Source organism: Haplochromis burtoni, unplaced genomic scaffold (assembly GCF_018398535.1).
Source record: "Haplochromis burtoni strain Fernald_Lab_line unplaced genomic scaffold, NCSU_Asbu1 Contig_26, whole genome shotgun sequence".
In the NCBI taxonomy this organism is placed as follows: domain Eukaryota; kingdom Metazoa; phylum Chordata; class Actinopteri; order Cichliformes; family Cichlidae; genus Haplochromis; species Haplochromis burtoni.
In genome coordinates, this window is record NW_024582387.1 from 2646555 (window position 1) to 2663052 (window position 16498).

Below are 16498 nucleotides of genomic sequence, written 5' to 3' on the forward strand. Positions count from 1 at the left end.
GTGTGTGTGTGTGCGTGCGTGTGCGCGCGCGCACGTGTGTGGAGCTGAAGGTGAATGTCACGTCACACCAGAGGTGACAGACCCGAGGTTTGTGTGCTGTATGAGTAATGGGAAGGTTCGTGCCACCAACGATGCCCGTCAACCCCTCAGAGCACGATGACTCTTATCACTAAACTCGTTTCTGCTTCCTGACCTTTCAACAGTCAACCACTAACCTTTCTCAACCCCCACAGAACCCCAGCAAAAGAAACCATTTCTTCTTTGCATATGAGGTATGCTGCAGAGAATTGAAGAACAGAAATCTGCCAGATCGATGGAAAAACTAAGGATAAAGGAGCGGATCAATCACTGTTAAATCAAGAATGTCTAGCTGTTGAAAATTACCACCAGACTCTCTTCAGCTCTAAAAGATTTCCATCATATTTCTGTTATTTGGGTTTCGTCACTCAAGCATGTATTGTTTGCTTCTTCAGCATCACCCCGGAGCATCAAAGGCCTGTGTATTCAATGTATAGCTTTGATACCACCTCGGTACTACAATGACAAGTGTTTAACTAGCTGGGGGAAATGCCATCAAAACCAATACTGCTATAACAAGTAATGAAAATGTGATGACATTTGTTTGTTGTCATGATGACAACATGGTAAACAAAGTGGAATATTTAGCTCTTTCAAAACCAGATATTTTTCTTAGGAGTTGGCAAATAATAGCCTGAAACACAATTCCAAGTGTCGCTTCATGTCCACCTCAATTACTTTAAGGTCAAAACATATCACTCCATTGTTGACAGCTTTTTGTATTTCCCTCAGGTTACAACAACCATCTTAAAATTGTGTTTTTACTTACTTTTACTTCCCTTGTTGCTGTCATGAAGAAACTGACTTCAGATTGTTTAAGTGTATTAAGACAATCATCATTTGATGTAATCAAAGTTGCAAAAATGCTATTGATATTACTATTACTCCTACTACTACTACTACTACTACTACTAATAATAATAATAATAATAATTATTATTATTATAATAACAATAATAATAATAATAATAGGTTTTTATGGTATTAAAAAATAAAAATGAAGTAATTAATTTTTTAAAAATCCCAGGTTATTTCTGAAACAACTCCAGCCGAGACTGCATTTTTGCAGTTTTCACAAATATAGATGACAAGGAATGTGTCATCCTCCAACCCCAGTCTGCTAATGCTTGTGTTGTTTTATAGTTCCAAAATATAGAGACCAAAATGACAGTTTGAAGATAAATATTGTGCAGCAGCAAACTTCAGAGAATAAAGTCCCTCTGTTTGTGCTCTAGTTCAAGATTCTCAGTCTTATGTTTTGGTAGCCGGTCCAGTCATGCATGTGGGTTCCATTTATGCAAAGACAACAGTTAAAAAATATCATAAAGAGAAATTTTCAGACAAGTACTGTATAATTTGTATAATTATGTGCAATATCGTCAGCTCAGTGGAGAGTCTCTAGTGCATGTTTGCTGGTATCCTCTGCTCTTCATTTAATATTGCCTCTTGACAAGCCTTTATTCAATCTGCAGGTATTAAAAATGTACAGACAAGAAACAATTATATTTTAAATAAAGACAAATATTTAAGTTGGAAAAATAACTCCAATATTTCCAATATTCTCCATCTACACTTGACATGATCACATGACAGCTGTCCTAATCCACCAGTTGATGTGTGTACATGTGCGGGTCATTATAATAGCTTCTACTCAAAAATATGCTGACTTTATGGCCCAGCTAGTCTTTTCTTCCCAGGAAGGTGAAACACCAATACCAGGGAAATAGTTGCCAAAGTTGAAAATTAATAAATTTTTTTGATCATTTATTTTCCTGGCATCGAAAAGGTGCCGCTCTTGGCAGCAAAAATTTCCTCCTCAGTTGCCATATCACAATGGTGAGCGCAGGAACACCAGAGTGCCAGCTTTTAAAACTAGATGACGTTCAGCTGTTCTCACTTTTCAAGCCGCTGGGCTTCCAGAGCATGAGCATCATTAACATGTTTGAGAAAACCAGCACACATGGATTAATACTCAGGTCGATCATGGCACAAAGCAAATTGCAGTTATTTAAACGGGGGTTCCAGGCAGCTAAATTCTGTTTGCTTTTCCTGTAAAGTTATCATATCCCATAAAGTAACTAAAGCTACATTAATGGGAAATATGAAAGCATAAAACACATTTTCTATCGGATGAGATGTGCATATAGATGACCTCAGCAGGTTAAATGGACTCCACTTCTTGCCTATTTTATTAATGAATTGCTGCTGCTCCTATTCCGTTGGTGCCTAGCACTGCTCCTCTAAAGCTCTAAACACACCATCTGACATCATTTAAAATCTGGCTCTCTCTCAGTGCATCAGGGCTGATGCTTCTCAGGAGGACAGAGAGGGGGATGACTTGGCTGCCTGTAATTCAGGATGAAACTCATTCTCAGTAATTTTCCAGCAGAGAATGTAAAACCACAGGGTTTTGTTGTGCTTGCAGAAAAATGTGAAAGTGTGATAACATATTCTATAATGACAAAAGTGTAAGTAGAGGACGTTTTGATAACATCATCAGCCTCTGCAGGGGTGCAGCTGACACCTGGATGCTATTGGAAGAACAGCGGCAAAGGCAATCAAAGAACAAATCAGTGGCTGAAGGAAAAGCGAGCCCTCCCAGATGCTTATCTCAGACTGGTCTTTGAGGAAGTGCAAAGTTGACTGGTTGGTATCCATTACATGTGCAGACAAGAGGTGAATGATCAGAGTGCTACAGCACTTCTAGCTGGTTATAAAGCAGCAACATGAAATGGGATCTGTGATAGCAATAAGGAATACTAAACAAGATTCCTATTATAACATCCCACAAAAACTATATTTTACAGTTCTAGAATCAAAAGGAGTTTCTTGACCAGGTAAATATGGACTGTACTGCTAAGCATTAAGGTTTTATCAACAATGGCATAAGTTAACTATGTGAAAAATAACTATACAAATGTTACTATATCAGACTTCCACGTGAAAATGAGAGCAAATCAAGTTATTAGCTTTAGAGAAGCGGCTGTCTGTGGTTTGTGATGACACTGAACTTGAGTCTTTGACAGAGCTCCACAGATAGCTAATATACCAGCGTCACACTCAGACACCTCATTAAGGTCAATTACATGTAGGTGTCTGTAATTGTGGAGAATAGAGGGCATTTTTTAGAGGCTCTCTCAGCTTTAGATATTCTCTTCATTTGCCTTGATTCATACTGGCATGAAACTATTCTGCTTATGAGGAAAATTTTAAAAACACCCAGTAAATTTTGGAGTGGAACAGAATCACCTCGTTTAAAAATACGTGATTAGCAGAGGACGCATTCTCTGAGTGCCCTTACAGCTCAGTCACAGCTTCAGTCATTTTGTTTTGTAACTCTGCAGTTTCAGAAAGTGTTGCTCTCATCTACCTGCTTTCCCAACCAGTAGTGTCACCTGACACGGTTCCTCTTTCCACTCATCTTTCTACTCAGCTAAAAATCCTGCAGTCTACACAAAGGTTATATATTTGGTTTTTCCACTAGTTCAGCATATAGTCTCCTATACAGTGAATCAGCTAATTTCAGGTGCTATAAATGTTATCCACTACATGCTGCTCTAAACAAAGGCACATTACACACCAAAAAGTAGGGCAGAGAAGTTGCACACTACAGACATCAAACAAGACTTCTTGCACTTACATAGAGCTCCTGTCACTCTTCTACCAGCTTGAGAAATGTGAACAGATTTGTATTTTTATTCTAATGTTGTGGAACGAGATATCATCTATAGCACTTGATTATCCAAAAAATGATGGCACAAAGCGAGTATGCAAGTAGAGTCTTAAATGTAACAAGGGTTTCCTAGGGGGGTCCAGTTCAATTCAATTCAGTTTCATTTATCTAGTGCCAAATCACAATCGCAATCTCCTCAAGGTGCTTCAAAGTATGTAGCAAACATTATATTGACACATTTACACAGACCAATAACCATGTTACAATAATGTGTCTACTATTTTGGATGCGTGACAATGTGCCATCAAGTGAATAACACTCCAATCACAGAGGCTTAGAGACTGGTCAGTGGCCATCTGGCAACCACCTGTTGCTAGGGAAAAGCATATATTCTGTCTTTGTGATTGATTTGGTTGCCAGCATACTGCTGCAATTGAATGGATGGGATGAACTTGTCAACAAAAAATAGTGAAACTGTGAGAAGTGTGACACGAAGCAACAATAGAGAAGTTTTCCCTTCAAAGTTTCAGCGCAGTGCTGCAGCCAACATGTTTCTTTTACTTTGAAGGTGAATCTTTTCCATTGTCAGTTTGTGTCACACGCTTTCACGTGTTATTACTGCTAAGGTGGTAATTAGCGAGTTGAGACAAACGTGAAAAACTACACCCAACCACATTATGTGACATACATACTTAAAAAAATGAGTGTTATACTGTATGGAAAATAACCTTTGTTCTGTGAATTGGTTTCAGGAGTGGGTAAGACTGAAATTTTGTTCCATTAGGAAGACCAAGCTAAATACAGTCTTGAGGCAGTTTTATATATCCATTCAGAAAAGCAGCAACTGCTGCTTTGGGCTTTAAGTTTGGTCATTGAGTTGTTATTACTTGTTGGAGATTCAAGGAATTTTGCTCACAACCTGGAATTCTAATCTTCTAATGTTTTCAAAGAGGTTAGAAAGGCTGAAAAGAATAAAGCAAATATACCACCTTGAAATATTTTCCAACAACTAGTCTAGGTGAAATCTAAACGGTTCACTGCAATAGTATTTGATATTCAGATGTACTGTACTTTGGATACAGGAGAGGGATGAGCATCTTAAACTTGACTCATTCATCCTGAAACGTCACAAGAATAAAGCTTTTTCATTAAATGAATTATGACAAACTAGGGGCACTGTGTTTAAGAAACAACAAATTTACACCTGGTGCAAAAGTCCTCTTGCAGCCCAGCAGACTAAATGCTATGACAGTTACTGCTCCCATGGAAGTAAAGCCCAGAGCCACAGATGTTACTCGGGATACAGAAAGAGGTAGGGACACACATGGCTTACAACTAACAGAGCCTGAGAGCTACTGGTGTTCAGAAACTGTGACGCAGCACTCGAGGCAAGGAAGTTCAAGGCAGTGAGTGGGCATTAGTGAGATGGTTTTTTTGCTGGGAATTCTGATTATTATTTTAAATGGGTTATTTGCAGAATATAAGAAAATTAATTGTATTCCAAAGCTTATTTGTCTTTCTCGTCTGTAAGCCCACTAAAAGAAATTTCTGCAGGCGAAGAGGAGAAAATGAATGAACAACATTGTACACACAAAAAAATGTCAGTCAACATGATAGAAAGCAGTTGGGCAGCAATGTGTAGACATACACCACAGACAGTGTAAATAACTAACTTGTGATTATTAATGAGTTTCATGTTTTAGTCAATAATATTAAAAACTAGAGATTGAGCACCAAAAGGAATCGTGAAATTGTTTAGGTTACATTTACACTAAGGAAAATGAACTGATGACCAGGTGTTATCAACTTGCAACATCCATCCCTTTTCCAGTGGTTTCAGGTCTGAGACCACTAACCAATCAGGTGCCATCTTCAAACCAACAAAACAGCCATAAAATAGGGATAAAAGAGCAACAATACAGAGTCAACTTTGTATAACTTTTTAGTTTAAATGGGTCAAGTTGGCAGTTACATTCAATATGTTTGCGATAATACCGCGATTAATTATGATAAATCACAAATCCGTTGTCGTCTGTTGCCAGCCAAGAGTGGACTCGCAGAATCTGCAATGGTTGCGACTTTCTCAACCACAGACTGGGTCAGATCTAAAGTGATCTAAAATACTCATGAGAACTGAGACTTGGGTGGAGCACAGGATTTATCCGGAGAGTTACTTTGTTACAAACTATTCTACTGTATAAACCTGAAGTCTGTAATAATAATAATGGATTGCATTTATATAGCGCTTTTCGAAACCCTCAAAGCGCTTTTACAATTCCACTATTCATTCACTCTCACACACTGGTGGAGGCAAGCTACAGTTGTAGCCACAGCTGCCCTGGGGCAGACTGACAGAAGCGAGGCTGCCATATCACGCCATCGACCCCTCTGACCATCACCAGTAGGTGGCAGGTGAAGTGTCTTGCCCAAGGACACAACGACCGAAACTGTCCAAGCCGGGGCTCGAACCGGCAACCTTCCGATTACAAGACGAACTGCCAACTCTTGAGCCACGATCGCCCTTGTGTGTGTAACAGATGACGTGTACGATGTGTAGACGAAGACAAAGCAGTATTAACAGATAATGTCAGATCCAAAGCCATCTGTGTGTTAATGAATCGTGTGAAACTGAATTGGAGTTATGCACCAGGGCTGCTGTCCCACTTTGTGAAGTTTGAAGCTCTTGCAATAAAAAAAATCTTTGCAGAAATGTTATGCACACAGTTTGTTGGTTTTGCTGTGATGGGCCAATAGAGAGGAGAGACAGAGAGAGCGAGAGCAGCCAGCCTCGTGAGTGAAAAGATCTTGACCTGATTGTCATTCACTGCATCATCAACAGTTACAACTTGCAGTCCATGATGCTGAAAATACATTACAGAGCCGAGTCATTTTTGCACATTTTTTAACTCTCAAATTCTAAAGTCACCTGTAAATGGAACAAGATGCTTTCTTCCCTGTAGGGAGATTTACAGATGTAGATTTTTTTAAAGGGTAATGTGCAGCAGATGACACGCTGCAGGGAAGAAGAAATTGTCATCAAAGCTGACCATTTTCTTAGGAATTACTGTAGTGTAACATTTAATAATTGTTTCTTCGAACAGACAGCATTTTGTGCTGTTTTGATATTATTTCTTATTAAATATTGAAATGGTACAGCTGGCCAAATAATGCTCAGTGGATGGAGGGATTTAATTCTGGTAATTCTAAATCATTTGTATTGTAGCATTTGACTGCATGTGTCTAAAGGGGAAAGCATGAGACTGGGAACACTAAGCGTATGAATTCAAGTAATGCTAACATCTTATAAAACAAAGGTAGAAACATGAATGTTGTTCTGTGTTTGCACACTGCTGAGAAAAGAGGGAAGGGGGTGTAGAAATGAGACTAAAAGTGTGAAACACTGGAAAATAAGGCTACGTTCACACTGCAGGTCTTAATGCTCAATTCAGATTTTTTGATCAAATCCGATTTTTTTGTCTGCTTGTTCACACTACGAATAAAATGTGACAGCAAACGCGCTCTAGTGCGAACCCTCAAAGCGGCCCGCATGCGCAAAAGAAGCCGTCACACAACGCGCTCTGTTTAGACCCAGACCAAACAGTATTGTTTGACTGATGGCCTTAATATAAAGACTTGTTTCGGACTTTACGTTTCCTAATTTTGCTTTAAGTTATAAAGTTATTTTGTTATTTACATATGGCCTAATAATTATCCTTATTGCTGTTTTAGAGAGGAGCGGTGCTTCAAAGGATAGCTGCAGATTTCTGTCAGAATCTGCAGATTATACAGGACAAATAAAATGTTCACGTTTCTCCAATGTTGTCTTCCCAACAGTTTCACTGACATCTACACTGGATGGCCCGGAAGCGTTCGTGATGTCTTCTCCGGCGCTGATAATTGCCGTCTGTCTTGTGTCAGAGACGTAAAAGACGGATTTAATGCAACATGACCAGCCTATCAGCAGTCGCTTTCTAAAACATCAGATATGTATCGGATTCAGTACCACATACGAAAATGACCCAGATCGGATTTGAAAATATCAGATTTGTGCCGTTCACACTGTCATACCATGATCAGATATGGGTCGCATAGGGTCAAAAAAGTCGGATTTGATGCGCTTTCGCCTGCAGTGTGAACGTAGCCTAAGATGCACCTTGTATCAGGATTCCCCTGCTCCCTCTTTCATTTCAGTGCTCCGATAAGTTCAGCTCAGTCCTGCTCCGTTTCAAAAAACACCAGTGTTAATGCAGAGTAGATTTGTAGGGCTCTAAATATTCAGTAAACAGTGACAGTACAAAGAGTGACAGTACACTGTTTACTCAGGGCAAAAGTGTTGGCACAGAGCTCACAGCTTTGAGCCATCCACCGGTGCCAATTATGCACCTCTTCGGATAACCCCCCCCTCAAATCAAGCATGTAAAAAACTCCTAGCAGCAAACTCACACACATACCAGGTGCAAAATAAGACATGCTTTTCTGCATTCAGTTTAACACAATTTGCTGTAAATTGCTAGTTAGAAACCTCAGGAACTTGGCTTTGTGTTTTCTTACCTGATATAGCAGGTATTTCTGCAGGGTACCAGTTTACACATTTACTTAACAACTGCAAGGATGGTGGTTCGAACTGGTTAAAACTAGCTGGGGACAAATCCCCTGGGGGGTTGTGTGGAAATCTGCCGAATCATACATGAGGACCTACCCACTGCGGCAATCCCCTTGTGACAAAGGAACAGCCAAAAGTAGTTTTTACCACATGATGGACCAGATGAGTTGTGGTCATAGCTCAGTAGGGCAGGGATAGCTCAGTAGGTAGAGTGGTGGCCCCATGATCGGAAGGTTGGGGGTTCGATTCCCCTGAACAGCTACCCTGAGGTACCCCTGAGCAAGGTACTGTCCCTACACACTGCTCCCCGGGCGCCCAATGGCTGCCCACTGCTTCACTGAGTGAATGGGTTAAATGCAGAGAGGGATTTTCCCCACGGGGACCAATAAAGTACACTTTCTTCATTGGCATAGACTGACTGACTGATTGCAGCGTGTTAGCAATCTGTCTGCATTTAATTCTTCGTCTAACCTTCACCAGTCTGAGAGTAGTTGCAATCAGATTGGGTGACCTTTTTTGGAGGTAGCCTGAGTTTGAGGATTCTGCACGCTCAACCTCTAAGTGATCACAACTTTTGCCATCAGCCCTAGAGAGACAGCAATTACTTGCCAGTTAAGGATTTTCCTGATCACACTAGTGTGACCGAGTCCTTACTGAGGTCACACAATGAGAGGGATGAGGGTCATAACATTTTATCCAATACCAAGGTTGTTTTTTTTGTTTTTTTTTGTACAATCAGAGTCACCCCTGCTGGCCATTAAAGAATGCAAGTTTAAAGCATTTGCTTCAATTTTTCAAATTCAGGAGTTACCTCCATCTTTTATACATTTCACATCATACATAAGTATCTAACAAGCTAGTGTTCAAGAAAATGTTTGCTTAGTAACAATACAGTCATAGTCCAGTTTTGTACTGGCAAATAAATGAGACAAACTAGCTATATAGCACAACCTAATGTGTGATAAAGTCATTATAGTAAATACGAGCACAGCTGTGATGTGGGCATAAACCACAGTTCCACAACAGCCCTTAATCTAGGATTAAATCTAGCTCAAAGGGTAGCCTGATGTTAGCTTTTTGCTCCCTTATGTAGCTTGTGTCTTTGAAGAGACATGAAATGGATTTTTCATATATAAATTGTTGATTTTGCTTTACCTTGCAACAAAAAAAAAAAAGTGGCATAGACTGGCAAGCTTTTAGTACTGTGTTCTCAGTCAAGATTCCACCGTCTGTCCCTCTTCAGTACAGCGGGAGCTTGTTCCAGGGATCAGTGGGATAACTTCAACGGCATTTTGTCTTGCTATTGTTCACTATATGTTCATCTTCCTGCAAAAATGGATGCAGAGATGATGGTCTTACCGAAATGCAAAAACAAACTAAGCACGCCATGCTTGTACTTACCATGTCATGTAATGTCACTTGACACATTTACAATTTATAGTACTGCGGCTTTACCTCAGAGCCAAAATTCTTTCCCCCCTCCCATTCCACTTGTCTTTCATCTATGGTTTATAGGCTTTACATACTTAAATTTTCCTTTCATCTTCCAATCCTTTGAGGAAATCAGTGTCAGCCGACAGAATGAGGGAAACTGTGAGATTCATCTGATTCAGTGTAGCATGAATTAACCTGAGATTCAAATTGACATTTGTGTATCTGCAGAAATGCACATGAGCATGTGTGCGCAAGCGTGTGTCTGGATGTGTGATTGGAGGTAGGTCATTTGTTGGTCATAAAAACAGACTCTTGTTCAAAGACAGTTACAGCATCTGACAGGCTGTGTCTAACATGATAATGTGTTTAATGCCCCCGATACATGTGGCAAACTACATATATTTTCAAGGAACAACACTCAGCACTTTGAATGCATCAAACAAACAAAAAAATTAACTAACACTTTATCTCTTTCATTCCATCTCATTTTTGAGATGTAATATGAAAAAATAAAGTGTCTCTAGTTTTAAGCTATTTTTCTCATGTCACAGAAATCATTGAACAGTCACAAAGACAGACAAAGACTTGTCTTCATCATCATCAGAAATGCTTTCACCATTAAAATTTATTCAGGTTTCTCACAAATATGGGAAAAATATAAAGCGGTGTCTCTCGAAAGCTTTGATTTTGATCTAATTCTTAGCTCTATGTTATAAGGGGAAGGGAACTAAGCCATACCTGCAAGCGATTCTTTTTGTTCTTTAGCCCAAATCTCACTCCTGCCTTTCCAACAGGTTGAAAATTTAATGTGTTTTTAGGCATCCTGGAATGTAACCAATGTGAACTCCACTGTGTAGAGAGGGAGAATGTAACCCAGTTTATTTTCTGTAGCTGTAAGTTATATATTTATGCTAAGTGCCTCACACGCAGGCTGCCGATAGATGCTACAATTTACCAATGTTCCCTAAACACCTTACAATTAGGCTGTTGCTAGAAGGTATTTATTTTGGATGAGCATATAGAAACAGTCAGCCAAATGGTGAAGCTTCATCAGGCAGTGAGCAACACAGGAACAGACATCTGTTTTTAGAGGGGTGGCAGGAAACAAAATAAATACTTAAAGTCACTGAGACTGAAGATTTTGTTTGTGCATTGGTGCTTTGGATTAGGTGATTCGAGTGTGATTATATAGCTTCCACACTCTGGCACGTCTTGCATTTCGGATCGCTTGTGAATAATGCAGGAACCCCTCCAGCCGGTCTATAACACCCGGCACCCTTCCCACCCTATTCATTAAAATCAGACCAGCAGTGCGTCACTCATGGTCTTGCAGAGTCTTAAAATTGGATCTTTATTAATTGCGTCCTTAACCTGCTGGTCTGTGTGATTTTTAAACAACAGAGCACTGCTACTGTCAGAGAATGGTGTGTTGTTAGTCCAATAGCTCTGCAGGTTTTCTACTTTGATAGAACAATATACACAGCAGCAGATCCTTTAGCATATATGTACTGTTTACTGTTAATATGTACTGTAATATCTTTCTGAATTTGCTTAATCCTGAAATATTAGTAATGGTCTTTATTGAAATAAATGGCATCTTGCTTAATTGCAGTGTAAGCAAGTGCATGGAGTTCTGGGTTATTCAAAGAATATTTAAATAAGATAATGTCGTGTAAAAGTAATTTTCCTGGGTCCAATTCAGTCTGCTTGCAGTTTAAATGTGTAGACATATATCCGTATTTAAAACTGCAAGCGAACGTATCTGTACAACATGGTAAAGGTTTGACGATAATAGCAGGGAAATGCCTGCCGAGTAAAAGCTTTTCAGAATTATTGAACACTATCAGAGCCACTTAACTAAAAACCATGTCAATAGAGGGGGTTTTCAGTGCAACATTGAAGTGGAACAACAAAAGAGAGACTAAAGAAAAGGAAGGCAGAATTATGTCTGATAAAGACTTGTTTTTCACAAAAGAAAAAACGCCTCGCTTTGAAATTGTACAACTTTTGGTTTTGTTTACCCAGTAAATGCTAATGAAAAAGGACTAAAATTAAGTGTTTCAAGTCTGCCTGCACAGATTATGTATAGTTTTTAATCAATACGTTTAGGCCAAAAGAGTGAAGGGGGTAGAAATATTCCAGATATATCTGAGGTGCTCTAATTATTAGAAGATTGATTATTATCATTATTATTATGTGAATGTTGTCTAACACAAGCCTCAGACTAACTCTCACATCCAAAAAAGATCATCTTTAAACCTCAACCACTTGTGGAAATTGTCATCTGACTAAGGGAAAAGTGGCTTTGATTCTCCAAGGGTTTCCAACACTAATCAATCCACTCTGCTGATTGCATCACTCAGTGCAAAGATGGTTCATTGCACCTGTCATCATTACTTTATACATTACTTTCAGCTTCACCATCTGGGTATAAGATTATTTTAAATGTGTTTCTATAATAAAACACAACTCCCAACATCAACCAAGCAGCAGCAAACCTTTTAATTCACAGTGGTTTGAGGACTTATTAAACATTTATGATACATCACAGGGGTGAAAATCTATTCTACAACAAACAAACAAACCACATTGTTTAAAAGCTATGAACATGTAAGTTAGTTTAGCATATATCCTAATATAGAAACATTTTGGACAATGCATTTTACTATTTGCATATCAGAAAGGTGACTGGAAGTGGCGAAAGCAAAGGCTCAGCTATAAATGCAACAATTTCAGTACAGCCCAAGCTGTACTGCTAATTGTGTTTACTGCTTTTTTTTAATTTCCTATCTACATATCAACTGATTATCAAACTGAATTAAAGCTGGGGTGTAACGGAAAGAAAGTTAGAAGTTCTGCACATAGGTTATTAACATTTTAAAATAAAGGACTATGTATTTGTTCCCTTTTTTGGAACATTAAAAGTGAAAACTTTAATAGAATAGGACATAAGATGATTTACATTATTATGTCAAAACACAATTAATGGAAATGCAGTTTAAGATGGAAAAATACACCAAACTTCCTCATTCATAGCCCTGCTCTAACAAAAAAAGAACATGCACAATAACCCCACAGCTATTCTTCATTTCTGGACAGAATAGTTTTTGTATGCTTTTCACCTCTTTGAATGAAGGACAAAGAACTTCATAGAGCTTTAACTGAGTAAAACAAAGCAAAAGTTAAGCAAAAAACACCCATTTAATGAGCTTTCTCTATTACATAATCTATAAAAATCAACATCAGTTATTTGCTCCTTAAAATCATTACGTGAGTTTACCGAAAAAGGTCAAGTCGATTCAGAATGCAATCAGGTTAGGTATGAATATATGATAGTGGCCAGCTGGGCATCCAGGATACCCAATACTGAGGTTCCATCACAGGCAGGTCATTGTTAAGACGCAGACCCATATCGGCCAGATGGACTGTGGAAGTAGTTCCAGTAATGCTGAACCAACGGAATCAATTCTCCTTCATGCTGTCAGCTTGCACAAGCTGCTACTAGAAACCTACTAAATTTCTAGCCTAATGCTGTTGACAGATGAAAATATGAAGTGGAGTCCTGAGGTGAGAAAGTATTGGTTGTTATGTTTTTATGTGCCAGTGCAGTCAAATATCTAAATGAAATAACCGATTTCCATCACATTACTTCACCACAGAAGCTCCCCAGCACTCCAACAGCCTTTTAGCAGCTGGTTAATCTCTTTTTCAGATGCCCAGTATGATGACAGAACTGTGCAGTTTCCCTAAAAATTCAGTAAGGTTCTTCAAATACTTTCTAAACAGAATCACCGTTTCTGTAACCAGCAGACTGTTCCATAATCAAACCACCAGCAGTGATAATTATCTAAACAAAAACACAAATAAAAATATGGAAAAATATATCGATCATTTCCAAGCTTTCTTTTCTCGTGCTGAAAATTACTATAAAAATGTAAAAGAACATAAAGTTGGGGCGTTCAGTAGGCTAGTAAGCAAAAGCTTTAGAGCATTAAAATCAATTGCATTCCCATGCAAATTCCCATGTTTAATCAAGCTGCTTGGAAATGGAGATTTTCAATTTACTGCCGAAGCCTGAATTGATTACACATCAAATGTTTAATTAAACCTGCACGAACTGACAGAAACTAACACTAGTGTCTAAAGTCGAGCGATCAATAAGCATAAGCTGCGATTTGCAGCACTGTTGATGCAGTTTCATGTGTATCACCCTTTGTCAGGTGCGCATACAGTACTCTGCACGCATTTAAATGACTACAACACAAAACAAATAAATTAAAAAAAAAAAATAGTCTAAACTAGACTTTTAATCGGGTGTCGATGGCGCAGAACAACGCGAGAACACAAACAATCGATCAGCCAATGCAACAAGAATCAATTGTGCTGCTCCGAAAAGTTGCAGCCGCTCTCTTACCTTCACAAAGAATTATAAGGCGGCCGTCTTTACGCGCTTCCTCACTTCTGAGGTGGAAAAGGTCGGTCAGTGCTGAAATTCTGCAGAAGCGAATCGAGCAATTTCTTACTAAAGCACGGGTGTGGACGCGGTTTTAAAAAGAGCTGTCCCTGTTCCGCTGCCAGAGAAAGGAGGCGGCGCAGAGAAGCGCACGGATTCTCTCAGACCCTCATCTGATGCTCAAGTCTCTATTTTCCTTCCTTTCAAATCGCACATGCTGTCATTGTCACGTGACCATTCCCCGTTCGCTAATACGCTCCCTTCTACTCCTCCGTCCATGCACACTGGATAATGGTTCGGCGTACTATGCAGTCTTTAACAGCTGGGGAGAACACACATTTGCCCTATATGCACTATTATGTATTCTTTGCATGTGATTAGCGTCTGTGAATGCAGCGCAAGCAAAACCGCAAAAGAACAGAAGTAAAAGTAATTAAATGGTTAAGTAATTAATCACACCATTCATTAGATACTCACCTAAAGAGTAATACTGTTCAAATTGTCTCCTGAGAAGCAGTGTCTTTACTTAAAAACTGAGAGAAAACTAAATCACAGACAGCTCATTTCCTTCAAAATGCTTGATGGAACCATTTTCCTTCTCCACTAAAACCACTTTTGAGCCTCATCCTTCGTTCTTGTCATCTGTGTCCATCAGTGATCTGTATTATGTTTTATTTTGTGCCTGAGGCACTGCTGATGTGAGGGAATTGATGTTTAAAGCTGCTTGGAGCCACATGAATTCAGCTTGTGAAATTATGGATCCCACGTGGCTATGAATCAAAATTGCTGTGGCTGACCCACCAAAGCTTCCATCTATTTTCTTAACCACTTATCCGACCAGGGTCAGTGGCACTGGAGCCCATCCAAGCCAATGTTGGGGAAAGGGCAGAGTATCCCTCAACATGTTCCTAGCCTATTTGAGAGCTGACACAGAGACACAGACAATCACACATATGTGTTTATTTCAGAATTTGGAGAGGCAAAGCATTAAATCCACACAGTGCACAGTGGGATATAGTGAAAAGAGACAAAACAAAATGAACAGTTTCATAAAGCTGCTACAATGTATGTAAGTTCTAACTTTTACTTCCTACCAGAAGCAAAACTGGTGCCATTATAAAAAAAAAAGTTTAATTTCTTCCCCCGATAATTTTAGCAACACTTTTGCTCCTTTTAGTCTCATATTTCTTTTTTTCCAAAGTAGTATCTCAGTGACAAACAACATTTTATCTGCACTGTAACTATCATAAATCTGTGGGCAAGATTCCAAATCTGGGCATGGATTGCAAATCCGTCGGATTATGAATCCGAGAGCACGGTTTATAAACTAACAGAACAGATTTCCACGTGCCTTTTTCCATCAGTCAAATCTAGGCATTCAACATAACTTTTTTTGAAATATTTACTGTTGCGACTACAGTGCGAGTCAGAGGTGGTTTAAGACTTCCATGCCCACATTTACAGATGGGGCCACTGGCTAGCCTTTTGTGCACCATTTGTAAACTTTCTCTATTAGTGCAGAAAAATTCATCTGTGTTTAGCTTCATTTACTTCAAATAACTGAAGGCTTTAATGTCTGTTCCAAAAAGGTGCACACACGTACAGTTTGATATAAGCAGCACTTTAGATATGCATGATAATGAAAGTCTTGCATAAAGACAAATTACACACACATGGCCCCCTTAAGCACGAATTAGCTCTCCTCATAGTAATGTGACCCTGCAGTTATTAGATTTGCTGTAAGTTCACATTTTGATAAGATTGTGTTGCAGGAGGAAAACAAAGAGTCCAAAATGAAAATGAGTTTATCCTCTGGGGACAAACTTTCATGTTAGGGATGCAGGCATCCAAAACATCAAATGGGTGATGCTGCTGGTGCTCACCAAGAGTCACACAAAAACATGAGAATGTGCATTAAATAGAGAATTGCATGCAGTTACATCATTCACAGTAATGTGGCAAGTTTTTGTTGTAATACTGTGCTCCTAAAGGCCCTGTCTAGAAAAATGCAAAAAGTGAGTGAGTCCTTTGTTGGTTGGAATAGCACATCTAAGCAGGAGACTGCAAGTATTGTATTGGTTATTGCTCTTGTGCAACGTAAAACTCTTGGCTTGTACAGAAAACCCCAAAAACACAATACTGCAGACAGCAGTACAACTACACCTGCAAAATGATTCAAATCACTTGCATCTTTTTTAATGAATTAAAAGGGAGTAAGATTTGAGAAGGGAACTCTCTGTTGACTATGTCCTCTATA

At 39.1% G+C, this 16498-nt stretch overlaps 1 protein-coding gene across 1 annotated transcript in view; it reads right to left on the reverse strand.

Annotated features, from left to right (window-relative positions):
* Positions 1-14454, reverse strand: part of rap1gapb (RAP1 GTPase activating protein b) — a 108867-nt gene extending 94413 nt beyond the window's left edge. Inside the window, exon 1 of the mRNA XM_005917919.3 lies at positions 14203-14454. The gene's annotated coding sequence lies outside the window, so the exon portion shown is untranslated. The remainder of the gene's footprint in view (positions 1-14202) is intronic.
* Between the last annotated feature and the right edge of the window lie 2044 nt (positions 14455-16498).